Consider the following 8,175-nt stretch of genomic DNA (forward strand, 5'->3'; position numbering starts at 1 on the left):
AGTCTTATTTGTTAGAAGGAACAATCTACGCTTTACTACTTTCATAATAATATCAAAATTGCAGTGCATAACTAGGGTGATTCTTCAAAGCACAAAGAATAAAAATGATTAACATTTTATCTGCAGTTAACTGTTACAAAGGCCTTAAAGGCATTTTTATTTAATGTGTTTTTATTATTCATTAAGTGACTAAATAGACAGACAGCTCTGAGAGCCACAGTTAACAGTAAAATGATCGTTTGTTTTACTTCTTTGACATGTTATGAACTAAACAGCAATTTATCTTCTGCTTAAACACAATAAAAATATTAATCACTAATAATATGATTGCTTGAGTCACATCTGTGCACTATGAGCTTGTCCAATACCAAGAATTTCTTAAAATCTTAAACTTGTCTTTCCTCTGTGAAAGCTTATATCTGTATTTGAACTAATCCAAAGACATGTTAACATATTTGAGGAAACTGTCTCCTTAACAGAGGCTATGATGATTTTTGGAGTGAGAAAAACTAATGTGCCTCTGTTGCTGTTCATGCTTATAGCACGGTTAAAACCTATAATAAAGTGTGGCTGCCTAAGCTGTGTGAGTCAGAAGAACAAATCCAAAATGTCTGTAAGGTGTAGTTAAAATGTTTGTTTTGTCTCCACCAGAAATCACTCTTACAGGCGTCAATCGGAGTCTGAAATGAAAGGAGGAAGAAGGAAATTCTTTTCTGAAATGACTAATACAGGCCCAGCAGTGACCTTGGATACAAAAGGGTGAATAAAAGTAACAGGTTCCTGTGCTGGCTGACAGGTTTTAACTGCCCGTATCTTTCCCGGGTGACACATGAGTTGTCTTGGACTTCTCTTTCACGGGAGACCTGTGACTTGCTCTGTCCTGCTGAAGTAACATCAAGGCTTCTGGTGGCAGGGCCTGTCTAACCTGTAAGTGGCAGTTTACAATAAACAGGCTGTTGCACATTTTTACACCGGACTGGTTTGTTCCACCAGTAACGGGCGAGCAGAAATCAAGCTGATGTTCTTTTTTTTGGTTTGTTTTAATTTAGTTGTTTTTTTTATCAGTCTTTGTTATGGATGCCTTTAGCAGTACGAAATGCTTCACAGATATTGAGGTTGCACGTTTCCTACGTGACAACTGAGAGAAGAGAGCACTGAATCTAGGACACGGCGCAACATCAGCAGCAATATATCTTCCTGTCCAGATAAAGGGACACCATTTCACAGATTTCAAAATAAGGATGTTCAGAGACTTAAAGCTTAGAGTGACACACAAGATGAATTTATTTATTACCCCACTTACCACAAATTATATGCTTGCAACATATTTTTCAACTTCTCACAGATGTGGGTCACTGGGACAAAAACCTTTATTGAATGTGTGTCTGTCATGAGAGTCTCTATGTGAAAAAGTTTGGGGCAGCTCTGCTTGGTGCGTCTGAGGGCCTATTTGCATCTCGTGAACCTGTCCCAGTAAACTAATTGGCGTCACTAATAGATGGCAGGATGAACCGCAGCCCTGTATGGTAATGAATTCACACGATCTGGTGTCATAGCTGAAGGACTTGTTAAAATGCAAATGAATGATGACCCTGTTATGTGTCTATCAATTTGGGGATCCATGTTACCAGCGCATTACAATGAGCCCCTTGTTCATGCACGAAAATACGCAGTTCAACGAGGGGGCCTGTGCAGGAAATTGGACTGAAGGACAGGCTTTTAAAAACTGTTGGCTAATTTGTGCAATAAACGTATGGCAGTCAAAGCATTTTAGATGTAGCCATATTTAATATACGCTGCCATTTAGAGTTTCTCTTTTTCACTTTGGATGTATTGGAAAGCTCACCTCTCCGGAAGTGTCTTTTGTTGCTTCTGTATATGATGACTGTAAAGAGAAAGATAGCCTTGGATGTACTGAAATCTGTTCTCCAGAGACTCCTGTGCAATTTTCTAAACTTCTTTCACCTTTCCCGTGTTCCCTCCTCTGATCCACATATTGTTTTGCCACTGACAGATGCCAGAATACAGCCAAGTGTGTGAACATGTGAGCCAAGAAAGCAGAGCTAGACTGATGTTTGAAATTATCTGCACTACTGTTTCATCCTCCTTACAGCTGAAAGACAAAGCAGACGGCAGGCAGAAGGGAGAAACATGCAAGAACCAGTATGCATAGCAGAGCTTATTATCTGTAGCAGAAGTTTTGTTTAGGTTTAGTTCTCCTTTTTTCTGCTTAAAACTCAGAGGACATTAAGAAAGAACAGAACAAAACATATACGAATAGTCTCGTATATTTATGTTGCAGCACTCAGACCTTTCTCACATTTCTGTTGTCTGTTACGACAATGACAACAATGCTAAGAGTTGTTTCCTTTAAACATGAATCATGCACAATGCTTCTAGGAAAACATATAGAGCCAGACTAATTACAGCATGTGTTTCGCTTCCGAATAAATGCAGCATTGTCCTGAGTAAGTGTTATAATTTCTGCCTCTGGAGGTCGCTGTAGATCCCATATTTTACACACCAGTTCACTCTCTGTCCAGTAGAATTGACTTCAACTTATCTTTGCTTGTTTTACATTTTGATTAAAAATTATTCTGATAAAGGGCATACATGCAAGAAAGGTACTAGACTGCATATCTGCACATGTTTAAGCTCTTACCTAAGGCTAGAATATAAAAAAAAATCACTTCAAAGAACGATTGGAAGTGTTATATATCTCCTTCAGATTTAAGCACACTTTCTTTATGCTTCTCTGGCTTGTAGTTGTGTTCCCAGTGCTTATTTTTCTCTGTTCACTTTTTTTTTTACTGTCTTTTAGCAGAGAGTGATTGATGCTGCTATTTATCTTTTTGTTGGAATAGACAGTCCTGAGCACAGCTTTTTCTTTCTTTTTTTTAAAGCAAAGAAAAAGCATTTTGTGCATCTGGCAGATGAAGTAAATCACTGGAAACCTCTGGCCATACCTTAGATATTAGGACTGCATGCTTCACATCTTCTGGCTTTCACTGCCAGCATTAATTATATTTTGCTTGTTAAGGGGTTTTCATATTCAAAGTTTTTTTTTTTTTAACATGGATGGCTGTTTGAAAGCACCTCTAAAGGTAATTCTTTCAACAGTCCTCATTTTCCCCCCTGAAATGCAAAAATAAATGACTTCTCAGGGTGCTCAACTGAAGATATATTTATTTACAATTAAATCCATCTAGTCATCCATCCATTTTCTGCCACTTATCTGGGTCTTGGTAGCTGGGGCAGCAGCGATGCAGAAATGCCCAGACTTCCCTTCCTGGCCACCTCCTCCAGCTCTTCCTGGGGGACACTGTGGTGTTCCCAAGCCATCTGAAAGACATTATGTCTCCAACATGTCCTGGGTCTGTCCCTGGGTCTTCTCCCAGCTGGCCTAAAAACCTCACCTAGAAGGTGTCCAGGTGGCATCAGATGCCTGAACCACATCAACTGGCTCATTTCAGTGTGCAAGAGAAGCAACTCTAAGATCTGAGCTCTAAATCTGATCTCATTGTATAATTTATGTATCCTGCGCTGTGATTAATACTGCTTTCTATGTTCCCGCTCTCATCAGTTTGCTGTGATTCCTACATTTAAGTTCACGATAAATTTGGCGATAAAGATCTTAAAGCTTATTTGCACGTCTTATAAGTTGCCCTGAATGAACATGAACTAAATGTTCCAAGCAGAAAAAAAAATGTTCATTTGCAGAGATATCCCGTCTGGTAGATGGTTCAGCTTAGTTTCGAAGCAGCAGGGGGCTGAAATAATGAAATAAACCCATTAAAAGCAATGCACAAGGGCAGCAGAGTACACAGCAGCCAGGATCATTATCTCACTTCCTTTGACAATTGTTTGGGCATCTTTATTGATATAAGTAAAGAGCATAAATTAGTTTTTTTCTCATAAAGTCTCAGCCTGTGTTAGGGACACTCCTTATCCATCAATCCTTGAGCTTCCCAAACCTGCAGCAGGCAGCAGCCCTCCACAGTATGTCCCACAGCTTCCTTAATTATGCCCATAATGGAGGTATGCAAGAGGGGAGACACTCTGGGAGACACTGGCTGGCTGTCAGACGAAGATGAAGGGAAGGAAAGGGGGTGCAGACAGATGTTTGAATCCCAGCCCTGGGGCAGATGAGATTAATCCATCCTCCAAGGCAGAGACAGCAAAAGAGAAATAGAGAACGTAATGGAAGCAATTTCTATTAGTTCAATTGGCTGCCCTCTTTCCTCCATGCATACCAGGCATCCTGATCCACCATTTTTTCTTCTTGCAGAAGTGTGTAGCACATCCATTCTATATCACTGGACTATATGAGAAAAAGGAAGCCTGTTATTGGTGAAATAACAGCCTCATACCTCCTGTTCAGCTGAGATTAATCATGTGAATACAGCAGCAATGTGGCCCAAGATTTATGCAGGTCCCTAAATTTTCTACAAATGTGTGGCATTACGAGACATAAATGTGAACATCCTCTCCTAAACACCTGAGCTCAAGCTAAAAAGCCAACACAAACTTTCTGTCAGTGTCAAAACCTCCAGGAAGAACAAACTTTGTTTCAGCTGACAGTGGGAGGAAATCCATCCATATAGTTTAATGATTTGATCATCTGGTTCAATGTGGCTGCTGTTGTAGGCGGTTTGGAATGCAGCCATTTTGACTGAGTGTAAAATATTCATGAACTATCAATGGTCGCCCATCTGACTGGCTGGGGAACAGCTGCTGGGTCTCTGTGCCTCTAGAGGTGCAGCATCTGTCCATTTAAGGAAAGTGAATTTGTGTTTGTGTGAGTGGATTCTAGCGTTCGCACGTGTGTTCCTGAGCATGCGTGTGCGTACAAGAGCGCATTTTCTGATGCACGAGAGTGTGTGTGTATTTGTGCGTGCGTGTGTCTCAGTGGGACCAGACATCAGGAGAAACAACTGTGTATTTAACTTGCTCATCTCCAGATGGTGGAGGATCATTAGACATGATCAAAAAGCGAGTCTCAGTTTTATCAGGATCTGTACTTGTCAATCAAGTGTCGCTCTCATATATGCACAAGGAGAGCGGTGCTGCTGTGCGTGTGTGATGTGTTAAAGGGAATTTTATACATCTGATGTCTGTGCCATTCTATACATATCTGGCTCAGCAAACATCAGCATATCACAGCTATGCAACGTGGGTGTGTGTGCGTGTGTGTGTGTGAGAGAGAGAGAGACTCACACCCATTTGTGTGAAGCTTGCAGAGAACTGTGGAGCTTTGGCTGAGCCTGTATGATGGACATCTGGAAGCTAAATTGGTTAAGTGCGCCTCCAAGCCAACAGCCAGCCGGCCGTCCCCTTGCTGAACTAAGAGAGAGTTGTGCGTGTGTATGTGTGTGTGCAGTGGGGGTGGTGGGCTTCTGTGGTGGGGGACTCTACATCTGGCCAGCTGCCTTGCCACAGACAAAAACCCCTGCTGGACATTTAAGGGCTTTTACCTTCCAAATTCATACTGCAAACGAAATCAAATTAATTTTGTTCACTCAGGCAAACTGCTGCGTTTGAGACCATAAAGAAGCATCACGTTTGGCTCCGATCGCCACACCGCTCTCCACTGTTACACAGAGCTGTGTTATACAGCCTCTAATCCTGCCTGTTTAATATCTCATGTTTTTAGGGAAGAATGTTTATTAATTTGTTCAACTTCTTTAAAGGAATTATAGAAAATTTCAGGTCACTGTTTTCAGTAGTTTTCTCAAAAAAGTATCCTTTTCCCCCCCCTGGCCATTTTAAAATTCCATCAGCCAGAAGCAAGGTCCTTCAGTTTTTTAGGGTAAATATCTGGTCTCATAGCTCTGCGGGTCATCGTGACCCCTCAATCCTGGAGCCAGGACTTTGAGTTTTAAGAGCTCATGATTGCTTTTGGTTCTAAGAGTGGTTCTTCTTTGAGTTTTTGTTCTTTGTTCCTTTTTAAATGTAGGTTGTTTGCATTTTTTACATTCTTATATCTCCCCAGTGGCCCTTAGGTATAGTTAGGCTCCTTTGAGCCTTTCATTTTAGCTAATCCTTTGCGTTGGGTTCTTTGTGTGTCTCATTAATGGACACACAAAGGTCTAATACCTGGTTGACTAGTTGTAGAGTTGTTGCTTTAATTTGAGCTCCTTGTTTAGTTGTGTCTTATTCTGTGGAACCAGCTCACAGTTTTTATTCGGGAGACGGACAACCTCTCTACTTTCAAGATTAGGCTTCAGCTGACCTTGAATCCTCCCTTAGTTACCCTGCAATAGGCCTAATCTGCTGGCGGATGCTGTTTCTTCTTCACTCACATTTTTCACTCACTATGTGCTTACAAGCCACTCTGCATTTAATCATTAGTTATTATTAATCTCTGGCTCTCTTCCACATTGTCTTTTTTGTCCTGTCTTCCTCCACTCACACTCACCCTGTCACTGCTTCTCCCTGAGGCTGATTCTGTCTGAGGTTTCTTCCTGTTTAAAGGGAGTTTTTCCTTCACACTGTTGCCAAGTGCTCGTTCATAGGGGGTTATTTGTTTTGTTGGCATTTTTCTCTGTATTGTTGTAGGGTTTTTAGTGTACAATATAAATCACCTTGAGGTGGCTGCTGTTGTGATTTGATGCTTTATAAATGAAACTGAATTGAATTCCTGTTTTGTTTTGGTAGCTCTTTGATCTTCTGTATCTAATTTTCTGATCTTCCCCTGCTCATTGTCTTGATTGTTTTCAGCTGTGTGTAGTCTCCACCTATTTCTGTTTGTGTGTCTATTGTCTCAATTGTCTCAGTCTTCCTTTGTTCTTTGTTGTGTTGTCTACATACAGAGCCATGAAAAAGTATTTGCCCCTTCCTGATTTATTGTTTTTTTTTTTTGCATACTTGTCACACTTACATGTTTCAGATCAAACAAAATCAGACAAAGTTTAATATTAACCTTTTCCCCCGTAATAAAGGAAATCACATTTAGAAGCTGCATTTTGTATTTACTTGGGATATCTTTGTCAAAAATTAAAATAGTTCCTTGGTTTCATAGCTGTGTGCTTCCTAGCTACGTATTCTCTGTGTTTCATGAATTTATATCCCTGGTTTTGGACTTTGCAATATTCTGGAGTCTTTCTGGATTAAATGATCACTTTGTGTTTGACTTCCGTCTCTTCCATCCTGCTGTTGGGACCACAAAATTAATTTACATTCAGCAGTTGAATTTGACACTATGAACCAGGACTGTTAGGAGTGTAACTCAGGTTAACAGTAAAATGATGGATGCTTGAGTTCCCTAAAATATTTGGATGTCCGACCTCTGATGGCATATTTGGAGGCTTGTATAAACACTTTTGCAGGTAGGAGAGTGGTGTTTATTTATAGCTTCTTATGCACAAGGCACATAATATTATTTAACAGTCCAGCTGACAGGAATATCGAATATTTTGAATATCGAAAATAACATATTCATTATTCTCCAGTCTTTCCGCATTCAGTGCATTTGAATTTGTATTCCCCATGTCTGACAATATGTACTATATTGACGGAGAGGACGGGGAACGGGACCCTCCCTAAAACTGCTTCCACCTTAAATCTTCTTCCCACCTGCTTCTCATGTTAAAAGCTTGTTAGAGTCTATTGCCATTTAAGCAGTAAACTCCAACCAACTCTAGCTACAATGCACAACATTGTTCATACTGACTGGTTACATCTATTCAGTCAACCATGAACTCCTCTGTCTTCCAAAGCATTGAGAGGAAAATATGAGACCATATGTTCAACAGGTAAAGGTTGGATGAAATTAAATCATGCAGCAGGACAATGAGAGCTAGCATAGCAGCAAATCTCAACAAGTATGGCTGAAAAGGAAAAGAATCAAGGTGCTGCCATGGCTCAGTCAAAGGCCATAACTCACCGTGATTGAGATGCTGTGTAGTGACTTTAAGTGAATAAACAAATGCCTGTAAACTGCAATGAACTGAAGCCATGTTGCAAGGAAGAAAGTGCCAAAATTCCTAAACAACAATGAAAAAAACAACAACAAAGTCATACATAAGATGATTACTTCAAGTTATTCTTGCTAAAGGTACTTATTGGAGTTATTGGGTCATGAGTTGTGCTTTCTTTTTCACATGACTGTATGTTATATCAGTTCATTTATTTCAGTTCCTAGGGAGAGCATTCATTCATGTGCCAGATTTTATG

Source organism: Simochromis diagramma, unplaced genomic scaffold, assembly GCF_900408965.1.
Source record: "Simochromis diagramma unplaced genomic scaffold, fSimDia1.1 OVJJ01000421.1, whole genome shotgun sequence".
Lineage (NCBI taxonomy): Eukaryota > Metazoa > Chordata > Actinopteri > Cichliformes > Cichlidae > Simochromis > Simochromis diagramma.